Below are 17,617 nucleotides of genomic sequence, written 5' to 3'. Positions count from 1 at the left end.
TACTACATGATTTTGACTGTGGGCTCAGAATTAAAGGGCAAGGGCTAGAACATTCTTGTTTTAGACCAGGGGATACATAGTCCTTTTTTGATGAGAATAGTTTCTTCACATTGGAACTGAACCTAATCTTCTTTGTATTATGTCTGTAGATTGAATGGATAGTTTGAAATTGAGATTATCGATATTGATTCCGGTGTTCCAATGAATAGCTCTAATATGTATGTGGTGGTCAGCAGGTCAAATTGAATGGTGGTGATGTGCTAATCTCTATCTTTTTTTCCTGAATTATCTTTTAAAATGGTTTTGTCCTGAATATTGTTGACAGTCTTGGCATGACTGGTTAAAATGTTTTTTTATATAACTTGTATGTTTTTTGGATTTTCCTGAACTTGGCCACATCAGTGTTTTTTTAAAAAAAAACCCAGAATACATTTAAAATATTCATCAGGTACACGGGACCCTGGCCACCTGCCCATCTGAGCTCCCGACCGCGGATCCTCACCCGGCCGCCCATCTGAGCTCCCAATGCCTTGAAGGATGCAGGTACTTAGTGAGGCCAAAAGTTTGACCTGTGTAAAAGTCAATTTTCCCCCAGATGGATCTTGAGGTGGTCCCAGAGCAGTTTAAGGTTCGGAGACGTTCAAGGGCTTGATAGATGTTAGGAATAAAACTTGTCTTGAAACAAGAGGTGCTGGATTTCAGGCTTCTGTACCTTTTTACCTGAGATGGCAGCGAGAAGAGGTGCTGGAATCAACCATGATGTTGGCTGCCATTTTGAGCAGTGCCTCTCACTGATGTCTTCAATGGGCAAAAAGTCCATGCCCGTAATCTACTTCACTTTGCCATTTTCTGCAGCCCTCTCCATTCATGTGCACCCAACTTGCCAAACCCATTGTTTGATTTTACCTCAGTGTGAATATTAGGTTTTGTTATGTTTTTGCCACAGATCATATTAAAGTAATAAATGTATTTAAAACACATGCTGCATATCAGGCATTATGTGCGAAAAAAAATTGAATTTGTGTCTGCCTTGTTTTTTCCTCATACTTAATTCATTGTAGTCAAAGGGTGCATTATAGTAATTTTTTTTTGAATGTTAGTTTTTTAAAATCTTTGCTGTAATGCTGGAACAGTTGTTCATTTACAATTTTTTAAAAATTGTTTGCAATACTCCACACTCTGGAAAACTGCTGAAATATTTGTGATACATCCCCCCCCCAAACATTTTGATTTGCATAAGTTTTTAAGAAATACAGTCTAATCATTCGGTAAATTTGTCAACTGTTTCATTTCATCCAGTTCTTCAGGCTGTACTCCATTCAGCTCTGTATATTTTTGTATTGTTGAATTAATTTATATTTCAGCCTTGAATATGGATTTATTTCCTGCAACTTGAGCCTATTTGGAAAATGCACTTTTCTGCCATAAAATTACAGTGGAAAAATATCTGCCTGAAAACATTTGTTGCACTTGGAATTGGCTCTATTATTAGTTAATACTTTCTAAAGCAAATTTTAATTTAAAACAAAATTGCAAATGCTGGAAATTACAAAAGCAGAACCGTTGGAAGAACTCCGCATATAGAGCTGCTGCATTATGGAAATCTCTTTTCACAGATGTTTGATTGGTTGAGTTCTCCCAACACTTCTGTTAGTTTTTAATTGAGTTGTTTGCGCTTCAAACTCTTGCTGTTTCACAACATTTAAGAATATTTGTGTTCAATGTTCCATTGTAATCTTAGTACAGTTCAGTCCCTGGTATCTGGCACTTACAGGCATCGTGGACACCGGATATGCAAATTTTCTGGTTGACTGAGACACATGTTTACAATGCCTACCTAATATACATGCATTAAGAATACACAGTTTAAAAGACAGTGCAAGATGTAAAGTAATTTGATAAAAAAAATCCATATTGTAGACCATATTTATGTAAAGTTCACTTTAATCAGTTAATTCCTATAACTTACAAAATGTAACTTTAAATTTGAACCCTGTTCGCTGGTGCAATAACAGTGTTGCGCTAACAACTACGTTGACATCTTGTAAACTACTTGCAATTATAATGTTTTGATCCCAGCATAATTTAATAAAGTTAACTTTATCAATGTATTGTCTTAATTTTATACACTTGGCAGAAAATATCTGTATATTTTTTATTATTTTAGTTCCTTCCCTTTCTGGCATTCTATTTTGGTGGTTGTCAGTGTTTTGATCAGATCTAAGTTTTGCATCCAATTATGTAATTTATCAGCAAACTCCCAGGAAAAACAGGAATCAATGTGGATAAAGAGGTGAAAAGTTCATTGACTGGTGTCGTACTTTTCCCAAAGGGATGTGACTTGCATTTTGGAAATCCAAAGAGAGAAAATGCTGTGGGTTAGGCAGAAAGTTAATATTTCAGGTGATTGACCTTTCATCAGAATTTGATGTTGCAAATTTTTATGTTTAAAAGTTTTTATTTCTTACTTGTAATGAAGGATCATCATCTTGAAATATTAACCTATTTTTCTCTTGACAAATATTGAAATGTTCAGCATGCTGGGCAGTGTCTTCCGTTTTTATTTCAGATTTTTATCATCTTCAATTTGCTTTTGTATCTTCAAAGTCTTGAGAGATCACTACATGAATTCCTCAGGACAATGCTCAAGCCTCCACTGTGTCCAATTGCTTCATCAATAACCATTCTTCCATCACAAGGTTGTGAGTAGGAATGTTCCCAGATGATTTTTTAATATTCATTTCCATTTGTATTTTCTCAAATGCAGCATTCCCATGGCAACATGGAGCAAGTTGAAGGGATGGAGTACAATGACCATCTCCTTCAAGGGTGTGTTTAGCACCTACCCTTGACATTCAATACATTGTCGTCATCCAGTCCTGTAAATTTAGGCTTACCTTGACTGAGACTGTAACTGTGGTAACCACACAATTATTGTGAGTACAAGAGCAGGGTGGAAGCTGTGATGAATTTAATGGGATTAGTGTGGGATTACTGTGAAATGGAAAACAAAATAGGAATCCTTGGAAAACAAAATAGGAATCCTTGGAAAGCATGGTGTCGGCAAGTGCAATGACAACGGGCGCCTCCTGTTGGAACTCTGCGCAAAACAGCGGCTTGTCATTACTAACACCCTTTTCTAGCAGAGAGACAGCCTGAAGACTACCTGGATGTATCCCCGATCCAAACACTGGCACCTCCTGGACTACGTTCTGGAGCAAGGAAGAGACAAACGAGATGTGCTCCACACCAGGGTCGTGCCCAGCGCGGAATGCCACACTGACCACCGGCTTGTTCGCTGCAAGCTCAATCTTCACTTCAAGCCAAAGTTCAAGAACAGTGCAGCTCCCAGAAAGAGGTTCAATGTTGGAAACTTTCAGTCAGACGTAGTGAGAGGAAACTTCCAGGCAAACCTCCAAGCAAAGCTCGAGGATGCAAACTGCCTCACGGACATGTCTCCTGAAACCCTTTGGGATCAGCTGAAAACGGCCATACTGCAATCCACTGAAGAGGTACTGGGCTTCTCTTCCAGGAAAATCAAGGACTGGTTTGACGAAAACAACCAGGAAATCCAGGAGCTGCTGGCAAAGAAGCGATCTGCCCACCAGGCTCACCTTAACCATATAACCATTTACGGAGCAGAAACAGGCCATGTTGGCCTTTCGAGTCCGCACCGGTTCACTGATTTTGTGCGCCTTCTTCAGGCAATGGTCCCGATGGGTTTGGCCCTCGAATTCCAACGTCAGTGGCTGAATTCTTCCATTATTCCACCTTGGCAAACTCCAAGAGTCTCTTTTGCAAAACCTACAAATTGGGAAGATAAAGAGGTCCACGAGCTCCTTACCCTCCAAGTTTGAAGACTCAGCACGGTTGTTTGCAAAGCCTTCCTGGCCAGAGAAAAAAACGAGCCTTCCGTCTCACATGCAGCCACCTTCAACGCAAACTCCGGGAGATCCAAAATGAGTGGTGGACTAGCCTCGCCAAACGAACCCAGCTTAGCGCCGACATTGGCGACTTCAGGGGTTTTTAATGAGACACTAAAGGTGGTGTACAACCCCTCACCCTAAGTCCAAAGCCCTCTGCGCAGCTCAGACGGCTAAGTCCTCCTCAGCGACAAGATCTCCATCCTCAATCGATGGTCAGAACATTTCCAATCACTTTTCAGTGCCAACTGTTCAGTCCAAGAATCCGTCCTGCTCCAGCTCCCTCAACAACCCTTGAGGCTAGAGCTGGATGAGGTCCTTACCCGGGAAGAGACATATAAGGCAATTGAACAACTGAAAAGTGGCAAAGCAGCAGGTATGGATGGAATCCCCCCAGAGGTCTGGAAGGCTGGCGTCAAAGCTCTGCATACCAAACTGCATGAGTTTTTCATGCTCTGCTGGGACCAAGGAAAGCTGCCTCAGGACCTTCGTGATGCCATCATCATCACCCTGTACAAAAACAAAGGCAAGAAATCAGACTGCTCAAACTACAGGGGAATCACGCTGCTCTCCATTGCAGGCAAAATCTTCGCTAGGATTCTCCTTACTAGAATAATACCTAGTGTTGCCGAAAATGTTCTCCCAGAATCACAGTGCGGCTTTCGCGCAAACAGAGGAACTACTGACATGGTCTTTGCCCTCAGACAGCTCCAAGAAAAGTGCAGAGAACAAAACAAAGGACTCTACATCACCTTTGTTGACCTCACCAAAGCCTTTGACACCGTGAGCAGGAAAGGGCTTTGGCAAATATTCGAGCGCCTCGGATGCCCCCCCAAGTTCCTCAACATGGTTATCCAACTGCACGAAAACTAACAAGGTTGGGTCAGATACAGCAATGAGCTCTCCAAACCCTTCTCCATTGACAACGGCGTGAAGCAAGGCTGCGTCCTCGCACCAACCCTCTTTACTATTTTCTTGAGCATGATGCTGAAACAAGCCAATAAAGACCTCAACAATGAAGATGCTGTTTACATCCGGTACCGCACGGATGGCAGTCTCTTCAATCTGAGGCGCCTGCAAGCTCACACTAAGACACAAGAGCAACTTGTCCGTGAACTACTCTTTGCAGACGATGCCGCTTTAGTTGCCCATTCAGAGCCAACTCTCCAGCGCATGACGTCCTGTTTTGCGAAAACTGCCAAAATGTTTGGCCTGGAAGTCAGTCTGAAGAAAACTGAGGTCCTCCATCGGCCAGCTCCCCACCATGACCACCAGCCCCCCCACATCTCCATCGGGCACACAGAACTCAAAACGGTCAACCAGTTTACCTACCTCGGCTGCACCATTTCATCTGATGCAAGGATCAACAAAGAGATAGACAACAGACTCGCCAAGGCAAATAGTGCTTTTGGAAGACTACACAAAAGAATCTGGAAAAACAACCACCTGAAAAAACACACAAAAATCCACGTGTACAGAGCCATTGTCATACCCACGCTCCTGTTAGGCTCCGAATCATGGGTCCTCTACCGGCATCATGTACGGCTCCTAGAACGCTTCCATCAGCGCTGTCTCCGCTCCATCCTCAACATTCATTGGAATGACTTCATCACAAACATCGAAGTACTCGAGCTGCAGAGTCCGCAAGCATCGAATCCACGTTGCTGAAGACCCAACTTCGCTGGGTGGGTCACGTCTCCAGAATGGAGGACCATCACCTTCCCAAGATCGTGTTCTATGGCGAGCTCTCCACTGGCCACCGAGACAGAGGTGCACCAAAGAAGAGGTACAAGGACTATTTAAAGAAATCTCTTGGTGCCTGCCACATTGACCACCGCCAGTGGGCTGATATCGCCTCCAACCGTGCATTTTGGCGCCTCACAGTTCGGCGGGCAGCAACCTCCTTTGAAGAAGACCACAGAGCCCACCTCACTGACAAAAGACAAAGGAGGAAAAACCCAACACCCAACCCCAACCCACCAATTTTCCCTTGCAACCGTGCCTGCCTGTCCCGCATCAGACTTGTCAGTCACCAACGAGCCTGCAGCAGACGTGGACATTAGCCCTCCATAAATCTCCATCCGCGAAGCCAAGCCAAAGAAAGACTGTGAAATGGGTACGTGATGGTTAGCCCAGATTGGTGGACTAAAGGACCTGTTTCTATACTGTATCATCTATCCAATTCTCAAATTTTTTGTTTCCTAGTTGTCAGAATACTTTTAAAATTTTTTAATAAGTATTTAGACCTACTGCACGGTAACAGGCCCTTCTGGCCCACGAGCCCGTGCTGCCCAATTGACCTACAACCTCTGGTACAGTTTGAACAGTGGGAGGAAACCTGAAGTGCCCAGAGGAAACCCACGTAGACACAGGGAGAATGAAAAACTCCTTACAAACAGTGAGGGATTCAAATCTTTGTGCTAACCGTGCCGTGACCTAATTTTCTGTTATATAATAAGAAAATGGAATGAAAGTCTTGCCAAGATACCACAGGAGTCCGACCTATCCACTTTATTAAGGGGAGGTTGAAGGAACTGAATATGAGAGGACTTGTGAAAGGTAAAACTTCTCCTTGTAGTTGCACAAAAAAACATTGGGGGCAGTGTTTAGAAAGAATGCAATATACAAATTTGGTGGTACGTGGCTGTAAGAAGGATAGGATGATGCACGGTATAAATTTTGTCTTGTAAACAAGAAAAATGAAATATCCTTCTGCTTTTACACAACTGTTAAATTTAAATATTTTGTGCATTATCTTTCAGAATAAAATGTGATTCACTTGATTGCAGAGTTCAATGGCTGTTTCGTGTTGCTATTCACAGTGACCTAATACTCATTTTAAATGGATGAAGTTTGTTGGGCAATTTCATAGATGACAGCACACTTAGACTCAGTTACACAGCAAAGACCTTCAACTTCCTCGTTGAGCTTCAGTGTCCAGCTATGTTAGTTTCATTTACCAGCAACTTCTATGCCCCAGTGATTTGCGTTTGTTGAAATATTTCAATGTTTGCTTCCACCATTCCAGGCAGTGCATTCCACATTACATGCACCCTCTGGTTGCAAGAGTTTTTCCTTGTATCCTCTGGATGTCTTGGTAATGGGAATAATTTCTCACCATCCACCTTTTTTCTATCTCATAATTTTATAAACCTATATTACAAAGGGGAGTGGTTCACTTCGCACTAAAAGAAAGCATTGATGGGGTTTCACTTCTAAACCTTACTCTTGTTGCAAGCAGGGATTAAATGACGTCAGAGTACTGGAGCCTAAGAGGAGCGAGGTTCATTTTGCATGCAAGGTGGGCTACTCTGCCTTGAAATGAAATATTGAGAACTGACTCGCAAGCCGCATGTGGCTCTTTGACTGTAATGTGCAGCTTGCAGAAATGTGTTGGCTGAGACCAGAATCATACGAGCCGGTGCTCACATTAGTCGTTTTAATGGGTGTGGCTTGCGATCATTTCACTGGGTGAAAATGGAACCAGTAATTTGACGCACATGGACTGCAGTAGCTCAATAAGCTCGTTTGCCAAACTTTCTCAACCAATTCAAGGATGTGCAGTTTTGTCATTGATATATAAAAATGTCTTCCTTAGCAATATTAAATTCAATTTTGCCTACCTGAAATTAATTGCCAGGGTACAATAATGACTCCACTTTTATATGATGACTAGGTTGCTTCTAAAAGGTGTCGTTACCTTTATTTCACGAGTAAGCATGAAAAATGCGCAACGTAAAATTGCTTCTTTCCACTGGGATTGTACAGTGCAAGGTCTCACTGCAACCCAAACACAGCTTGGCATGTGCTACTACACAACCCTCCAAAAAAAATTATACATTGCTGTGGCAATGATATGCGTGTTTGGGGCATGAGTGAAATATCAAATAGAAACGCAGCTCAAACACACAAATGAATTTATGCAGTTTAATAAATTATGTTGGTTATAAACCGCAGCATTAATGGCATAAAATTCATATTTTATCCAAGTTTCCTTAGTTGAAAACCAAACCAGTGAAGAGGAAAAAAAAATCTGAAACAGACCAGCAGATCTGAACACAAATAGAAACCAAGTGGGGACAGTGGTGGGCATTGGTCTGAATGTAAGGTTTGATGAAAGACACAGGGACTATCCACCAGTGGCTTGCAGTGCAGGACCAGTAAAAGAAAACATTGATGAGGCTTCACTTCTAAACCTTACCCATGTTGCAAGCAGGCCTGGCCTATGGCTTAATTGAAGTCAGAATACTGGAACCTAAAACCCCTTTTGCATTTGTGTCCCATTAAATTAGCTGTTCAGGGTCCTGGGATAGGAATGGGGGTTTGGCTTTTCACACTTGACCACTCCTAACTGGGCCACTGCACGTGTTCACACTTGCAAGGAGCTATCCCTGGGGTTAGGACTATTCTACCTTCTACTGGTGACGACATGACGCATTGAGCGATGGTGGACCTGCCCTAAATCCTGATCAATGTATTAGGATCTTGCATTTGAACAAAATTAATCATGCCTAATTATAACATAATTAAGCTTTTTGTACAGCACAATATAAGCCCTTCAGCCCTGTAGTTGTTGTTGTGCCGACCTATATAAACCTTTATAAGGGACTGTGGCCATTTTTAAACGGGGTGGGAAAGTTGGTAGCGCTATCGTGCACAATTTATAAATACTATGGGAAAAAGCAATGGCAGACCTGCCCTCCCAGAATGCCATGCAACAGAAAAAGGGCTGTATGCATGGCTGCATTCATTGAGCATTTATGGAAGGGGTTCCTCTGCCACATGGCATTTCGGGAAGTCGCGTCTACCATTGCTTTTTCCCATGGTCTTTATTCATTGTGCAATATAACGCTACCGATTTTCCCACACTGTTTAAAAATTGTCTGTTATTGCTATCTATTTCTTCTCTCCCTCTCACTCACTCACTCACTCTGCGACTTTCCCACAGCAAAGTTTATACCTTCATTTTAATCTTTCTTCACGGTCCTGCACTCGCACATAAACTTGGGTCATTTCAATCCCACAATGCAATTGCCCGTTTTACAGTTGCCTGCAGATTCCCGGGATTGTACTAGGGGGCTGAGGCTGTCATTCCCCAGCGTGAAATGACGTTATCTGATGCCAGCGTTGTACTGATTGTGCTTTCACGCTAGGCACTTTAAAGACTGATTGGTGGTTAATTCCCGAGATCACTTGCAACTGTGAAAGGGGAAGTCGTTCACTTCGCAGTCAAGGTGGGCAACTCTGCCTTGAAATGAAATATTGAGAACTGACTGTGCAGAATTGTCGAGATACTTATCAGAGAGTCCATGTTATGTTTTGGGTAAAACAGATGAGCTTTCTGGCCAACCTGTTACTGGTCTTACCCAGTTTGGATATGAAGGTAAAGAAAATTAGAGATTAGACCCGTATTTCGGTGAACCATTTTAATGTTCTTTGCCTGTATATCAGCATTGCAGATTGATAGCAATGAGGCAATGCGCAGAATCGAAAAATGCAAAGTGCTTCTCTTGAACCTTCTGATAGTGGCACCGCCTCTGGCCATCTGGTCGACCATTGTGAGAAGGTATTGTGCGGCTCTGGATACAGGTCGAGCCCCTAAATGTCAATGTACATGTGGCTGAAGTGGTGACATGCTGGCTCGAATGTATGGTGGAGTTTTGATATGAGTTTGGATGACTGGCACTGAGTACAAGTCCTGACCTACAGGGCGACTTCTTTGTGGAGGCCATGCCAGACATACCTGTTTGCCACCATTTTGACTGTAGTCCTGATGGCAGGGTGAGGCAAGTTGTGGATCAATTCGAAAACCCACCTCTTCCATGCAGCCGGAATGACAGGGTGGGGTTTACCTGTCGAAGTGTCACAGAGGAGTGTATGATTGCTGGGGTGATATGGATGTCTACCAGTTGTAAGCTGGTGAGTGCTGTCCGGTACGCTGGAATGTCAGGGTCTGCTTGCTGCTCGTCAGCCAGGGCAATGTAGTCGATGTCAGGGGTAGGGTCGTGCACCGCCAAGATAGCTGGATGAGATAGGGCGTCGGCCACCACGTTGGATTTGTCAGCTATGCATTCAATGTCTGTTGTAAATTCAGAAATGTAGGACAGGTGCTGCTGTTGCCTTGTTGACCACAGATCTGACACCTCACTGAAGGCAAAGGTCAGGGGTTTGTGGTCTGTGTAAATTTTGAACTTCCTGCCCTCCAGGAAGTAACAAAGGTGCCGAATTGCCAGGTATAAGGCTAACAGTTCTCTATCAAAGGCACTGTGCTTGAGTTCTGGTGGCCTGAGGTGTTTACTGAAAAAGGCCAACGGTTGCCATTGTTCATTCACCAGTTGATCAAGTACACCCACGACCGCTGAGCTGTTGGGGCGGCTGTCTGCGGGTGCAGAAGGAGGGTGGCATTGGCTAGGGCATTTTTGGTAGCCTGGAAGGCCTTGGTCGCCTCCTCGGTCCTGTCATGAGGGGCAAGAGCGCACTTGTGATGCAGGCTGCTGAAGGTATGAAGCAGCAATAAAAGTTAACCATACTTGCCAACTCTTGTAGTCCCTTCATCGTCAATGACATGGGGCAAAAGTGAATAGCATCCACCTTAGTGGGTAACAGTCTGACTGGGTTGATGGTTAGGTTGAAATCATTCAGCCTGGAGATTAATTGTTTTAAGTGTGGCTAGCGATTAAAATGTTGTCGAGGTAGACGAAGGCAAAATGCAGATCCCGGCCCACTGCATCCATCAGCCTCTGAAAAGTCTGAGCCACTTTTTTTTAAATCCGAAGAGCATGTGGAGAAATTCTAACAATCCAAAGGGGGTTATGATGATGGTTTTTGAGATGTCTTCGGGGTGTACCGGGATCTGATGATAGCTCCTGATGAAGTCCACCTTTGAGAATATCTGTGCCCCTTGCAGGTTAGTGGTGACATCTTGGATATGAGGCACGGGATATCTGTCCAGTATGGTGGCCACGTTGAGGTGGCGTTAGTCTTCGCACGGCCTCCAACCACCTTCTCCCTTGGGGACCATGTTGAGAAGGGAGGCCCAAGGACAAATGGAGCGCTGCACCAATGCCAAGTTCCTTCATCTTTTTGATCTAGTCTCTGGTGAGGTTGAATTTCTCAGGGGAGACACCATTTTGACTGTAGTCCTGATGGCGGGGTGAAGCAAGTTGTGCCCTGCCGTGGAGGAGAGGGACCTCTGTAATGATTTGGTGCCGCACCCCATGTTTGGGTTCTGCAGAATGGAAGTGAGGTATGGTCATCCTGCAAGGACCTAAGTGAATTTGTTGTCGACAGTATTCTCTGAGTGCAGATGTGGGCTGGTGAGTTCAGTGGCCCTGAGCGAGAGTGACTGAAGTGTCTGGGCGTGCACCCACTGCGCCCTCAGGAAATCTGCACCCAGTAATGGTTGTTTCATGGCTGCCACTGTAAAGTTCCAAGTGAATTGTCTGTTCCCCAAAGCGTAGGGGGAATGGTGCGCGTGCTGAATGTTCGAATCCTGGAGCTGTTTGCTGCTCCGAGCTCCCAGCCCACTTTGCCACAGTGGGCCTCTTGACTCGCTGGGGGAATGGCGCTGTATTGTGCCCCAGTGTCCACTAAGAAACGTCGGCCTGACAGGGAGTCTTGAATGTGTAGCAGGCTATCCAGTTGGCCGGTTGTCGTAGCCATTAACAACAGCCAGCCTGGGTGTTTCCATGGGTAGCGGCATCAACTGGAGGAAAAACCCCACCATCGATGATAGAAACAGGACTGCTCACCGGTGGGGCGTAGCGTTTTGGTGGTCGGTCGGTGGTCTTCCTGGCTGGGCAATGATGATGCAGTGCTGTCACCTGCTCGAGCAAAGAGCAGGCGTCCCTCTTCGCCACCCATAGCAGGTCTGCTCGGGCAGCTACCTTCCTGGGGTCATCAAAGTCTTCCTCCATGATGAGCAGCCGGATGTCCTCGGGCAGCCTTTCCAGGAAGATCTGCTGGAACAGTGGGCAGGAGGTCTGGCCTTTGTGAGAGTGAGCATGTCACTCATGAGGGCGTAAGCGGCCCTGTCCCCCAAACCATCGATATGCAACAGTCGGGCAGCGCGCTTGTGCTTTGAGAGCCCGAAAGTGCGGGTTAACAGCTCTTTGATGGCCACATACCTTCTTCATTCCAGGGGCTGCTGGAGGAAGTCGATGATGCAGGCTGCGTTGTCCTGATTGAGGGCGCTGACTAAGTGGTAGTAGCTCGTGTCATCAGCGGAGATCCATCAAATAGCGAACTGTGCATCTGCTTGCTGGAACCACACCTGTGGTTACGACGTCCAGAAGCTGGGCAACTTCAATGCTATGTCATTGATTGCAGGTTGCTCTTCCATCTTCAGGTCCAAAGCGCTGTTTGGACCAGTCAGGGTCACCACTGTAACAAGGTCGCTACGGCTAGATAGGTTATAGCCCTAAGGCTGTAACTCAAATCCTCGGGAGAAGAAACACGCACATGCACACACACACACACCAGCAGAGTGTATTCGACAGAGTTTATTCAGTGAGAGCTCTGCCTTTTATAGTTAGCTTGGCTATGTCACCACCAGGGTGTGGCTTGAGTGGGCTGGCTTCTGATTGGTTACCTTGGATGCCTGGGTTGCGATTGGGCCCCCTGCCATCCACCGGTGGTGATTGGCCAGTTTCACTGCTCTGCTGGCTGCCCATGGAAACAGGCGTTTCAGCCCACACGATGCTTTGCCAGTCGCCGCGTTCAATGGCCATTTCCTGCCTCGGCCCAAGGCGCGGGCTGCTACAGACTCTTAAAATATTTTTTATTTGATCCAATTTACTTTTTGCAAAAGACTGTTTCCATTAATATGCAACAATATCAAAATAAACCGATTTAACAGTGGTGGGACCAATCCAAAAATAAATGGAAAATACAGCATTCTATTTCAAATTAACATGCAAGAAGGATTTAAATGAGACATAGCAACAGAAAAAAAATGAATCATTGCTCATTCTAAAAATCAGTGACACAAAATAGTATTGCTCATGTTTGCACAAAGGAAGGAGGGGCATGCATTTCTTAATATTTATATAAAACTTTTGTAACAAAAGTTTTATAAGAGTAAAAACATGTATGAAATATTTTTTTGTGTCTTGCAGCTCTCAAACATCTGAAGTTTATTGGATGTGGCTCTTATGTTAAGCAAGTTTGACCACCCCTGCTATATCAGTTCCTTCCTTTGCCTCCTGTACTGCAAGGAAATCTGGGCTCTCCACATTTTCCTCTTAACTCTAATCTCTGCATCCTCTCCAGTGTATTCACATCCTTAAAAGAATGTGATGACCAGAACTGGATGCTGTACTCCAGCCATGTTCTATGGGCTGAACTAAATTAGAAGAAATAATACCATACCTTTTCTGTGACTAGCTAATGAAGGCCAGCATCCCTGAGGCTACCTTAACCACCTTATCTGCCATGTGCTTGTAGAACAAAGTTCTTCAATGCTTCCTTGGGCCTCACCATTTGTGATGTTCATATCACCTTTAGATCTCCCAGACTGCCTCACTTTATGGTTACTGGGATGCTGCCATGGTTACACCCAATTAACCTACAGCCCCAGTACGCTTTGAACAGCGGGAGAAAACTGAGCCCCTGGGAGAACCCACACAGACATGGAGAGAACGTAAGAACTCCTTACAGACAGCTCAGGATTATCATCTTTACCTCCTTTGGATGCTGTGAGGCCTGCTGAGTTCCTCCTCAGGACTCTTTTTACTACAATCAAGGTGTCTGTAGACTTTGATGTTTCTCTTCCTGATTACCCACTTGCTCTTGATATACTTACCAAATGCTGTGGGGTTTTCCTTAATCATGTCTGCCAGTTATATTTTGCAGCCCTTCTTTGCTCTCAGAACTGCACATTGGCCATTTGCTTCCTTTCCTTCTTTATCAGTGTTCTCTGTCTTTTGGCTTCCATGGTTCTCTGGAAATGCTTTCCGTTCAGATGCTGTGGAAATGCTGGAGGAACTCAGCAAGTCTCACAGTGTCCAAACAAGGCAAAAATACATTACTGGCCTTTCGGGCCTGAGTGTGAGCAAAAAGCAGGTAAGGGGGCTCTATTTAAAAAAGCTGGTGCATTGGATATGATCAGAAGTCATGAGCAGGGAAAAGTGAGAATTAATGAGTGGAGGGAGGCTCTATGAAAGGAGACGGAGGGAAAAGGGAAGAGAGAGATACAGACATAGCTCTGAGAAAAGGAGGCTAGGAAAAGATTGGTGAGGGGGGTTGGTGTAACAAATAGAGACCAGAGAAGTTGATATTAGTGTCATCTGATTGGAAGATATCAAGATGGAATATGAGATGTTGTTCTTCCAATTTGAGGGTGGGCAGACATTTTGGCCAGGGAATGGGGAGGGGAATTGAAATAAGTTGCCATTAGGAGATCCATGCTATTGCGGAGGACAGAGCCAAGATGCTTAACAAAGCAACTCCCAGTCTGCGTCTAGTCTCCTCCAAGTCTGGATCTTACTTTCCAGACCATCTGCAATCCTTTCCATGACTACCTTCAAAACTTTTATGTTCACTTTCCAATAAATGCCCAGCCATGGACACTCCTTATCCCCAAGATTCATTCAGGCTTATTATCCGACTGTATATGTGTATACAGGCCAAAATGTTTGGCCTGGAAGTCAGCCTGAAGAAAACTGAGGTCCTCCATCAGCCAGCTCCCCACCATGACTACCAGCCCCCCCACATCTCCATCGGGCACACAAAACTCAAAACGGTCAACCAGTTTACCTATCTCGGCTGCACCATTTCATCAGATGCAAGGATCGACAATGAGATAGACAACAGACTCGCCAAGGCAAATAGCGCCTTTGGAAGACTACACAAAAGAGTCTGGAAAAACAACCAACTGAAAAACCTCACAAAGATAAGTGTATACAGAGCCGTTGTCATACCCACACTCCTGTTCGGCTCCGAATCATGGGTCCTCTACCGGCTCCACCTACGGCTCCTAGAACGCTTCCACCAGCGTTGTCTCCGCTCCATCCTCAACATCCATTGGAGCGCTTACACCCCTAACGTCGAAGTACTCGAGATGGCAGAGGTCGACAGCATCGAGTCCACGCTGCTGAAGATCCAGCTGCGCTGGATGGGTCACGTCTCCAGAATGGAGGACCATCGCCTTCCCAAGATCGTGTTATATGGCGAGCTCTCCACTGGCCACCGTGACAGAGGTGCACCAAAGAAAAGGTACAAGGACTGCCTAAAGAAATCTCTTGGTGCCTGCCACATTGACCACCGCCAGTGGGCTGATAACGCCTCAAACCGTGCATCTTGGCGCCTCACAGTTTGGCGGGCAGCAACCTCCTTTGAAGAAGACCGCAGAGCCCACCTCACTGACAAAAGGCAAAGGAGGAAAAACCCAACACCCAACCCCAACCAACCAATTTTCCCTTGCAACCGCTGCAATCGTGTCTGCCTGTCCCGCGTCGGACTTGTCAGCCACAAACGAGCCTGCAGCTGACGTGGACTTTTTACCCCCTCCATAAATCTTCGTCCGCGAAGCCAAGCCAAAGATATGTGTAATGATATGCATTTCAACTTAACAAGGCCTATTTTGGCTCCATCTTTGGCATTATCGCTTGTTCTTGAGTCGGACCATGACATCTAGTCTTTGTGTTGTGATGTGCAAGAATCATCCACATATTAGATGAACGAGTTCTCCTGGATGGTCTTTAAAAATCCTGCCCCTTCCTAAGCCCTTCATGCTAAATTAACCCTTGTTAATATTGGTTAAGGTAAAACCTCCTATAACCCTGTTGCTCTTGTACCACTGATTTGCTCCTCTACTAAATACACAAAAGTGCTGGAGAAATTCAGCAGGTCCCACTGATTCCACAGGAGGGAATGATATATAACTGTCGTTTCAAACCTCAGCCCTTTGCCTCCTGTCGATGTTGCGGAACTTGCTGAGTTTCTCCAGTACCTTTGAATACTTACTACAATCATAGCATCTGCAGACTTTCTTCTATCTGTTCTTCTACCTCTTGATGAATTGCGGCTCTCAAACATCTGAAGTTTATTGGATGTGGCTCTTATGTTAAGCAAGTTTGGCCACCCCTGCTATATCATTTCCTTCCTCTGCCTCCTGTACTGCAGGAGGCCATGTAATGTGCTCCCCAGTAAAGTGATCACTCTGTTTTTATAGTTCATATGGCCTAATTTCAAGAAGCTTCTTCAATATCCTCCTATTTTGCTCTCTTCCCTGAAACTTCAAGTTGCTGTTTCTGCCCCTCTCAGCTGTATATGCGTGATGGCAGCAATGTCATATTTCTGCAGTATATGCTGATCAATATTCTATTTTTGCCTTTGCAGTCATGCTGCTTGAATGATCTTCCAGAGCTCCAGCCAGATGTCCATGTCTGCTCTGATAACTGGACTTTCTGGGGTTTCCATATTTAACACTCCTTCCCCCTCCCCTCCAAATACACCTCACCCTACTGCCAACAATACATTCTATACTTATTTCCCTTGAAAATTAAATTCAAATCTCCCTCCAAGGATGTTGGTCCCGGTCTGGTACAGCTGCAATCCATCTTGCCTGTACAGATCTTATCATTTCCAGTAATAGCCTGTAGTGTGTGTCGAAAGAACCAAAGACTTGTTGATCCAAACCAAGGCTTTTATTAACTAAAAGACTGGACCATATCACAAGTAGGTCAACCAGTCCAGAATGACCTGGTCTGGCTAGGAGCAATCCTTTAAGACCTACCAGTAGGTGTGGCTACACTCTCAGCCAATCACAGTCATCCTACACTACCATCTGTACACATTGGTGATAGAATCTGTGCTATCACATAGCCCCAACGATCCATAAAGCTCAAAGCTTCTTTCCTACACCATCCCATAAGCCATTCTTTCATCTGCCCTATTCTCCAAGTCCTATACTCACCAGCATGTAATCCGGAGATTAGAACCTTGAAAATCTATTTGGTCTATCTCGCACATATATGCGGCTGCAGCAAATATAAATTTTGTGCCATCTTTGCATTGTAGTTGTGTATATGATAATATCTCATACTCATATCTCACTGCAGTGTTTATTGCTACCTCCTACGTAGCAGGGGCAGCTGAGGTGCCACAAACTTGGCTGTTGCTTCTTTCACCTGGGAGGCCACCCCCAATACCTCCCCAGTAGTATCCAACAACGGTGTAGGTCTGAGAGGAACATGGTCACCAAATTCTACCCTGGTGTCAATGGGAGAATTAATAACATTGGTGCTCCTTTGCAGAGGGATTAGCACCTCCTTTGTCTTCTGCTGATCAGGGAAAATGTAATGTGATGTCCAGAAGATATTGTCTATGCTCCTCTGTCTTGGAGTGAGGGTGGCTGTTGTATGAGCCAGTACCTCAGTTACTTATTTCCGAGCAGAAGTCAGCCTGTCGGCTTCATCCTAGATTCTGTAGAGCAATCGCATTAGTCCCATTGTCACTCTTGCGCAAACTATTCTCATCAATTCCACATTGATTCTTTTGCTATTTACATACAGTTGGGTAATTTACAGTCATTAATTAATGTGGCAGCACCTCTTTGGGAACAGGAATACCTCAGGGAAGCAAATATGTTTACTGGAAAGATGTATGAATTCCACACAAATTGTATCGAAGGCCAGGATTGAACAAGCTGAGGCAGATGCTCTAACTATTGCCCCACCATACCTTCAATAGAC

At 44.8% G+C, this 17,617-nt stretch overlaps 1 protein-coding gene across 4 annotated transcripts in view; it reads left to right on the top strand.

Annotated features, from left to right (window-relative positions):
• LOC138742032 (activating molecule in BECN1-regulated autophagy protein 1-like) overlaps positions 1 to 17,617 on the top strand; it is a 427,572-nt gene that overhangs the window by 118,006 nt on the left and 291,949 nt on the right. The gene's annotated exons all lie outside the window — the stretch shown is intronic.

The sequence above is a fragment of the Narcine bancroftii genome, chromosome 1 (assembly GCF_036971445.1).
Source record: "Narcine bancroftii isolate sNarBan1 chromosome 1, sNarBan1.hap1, whole genome shotgun sequence".
Taxonomy (NCBI): Eukaryota; Metazoa; Chordata; class Chondrichthyes; order Torpediniformes; family Narcinidae; genus Narcine; species Narcine bancroftii.
This window is presented reverse-complemented; position numbering and strand designations above follow the sequence as displayed.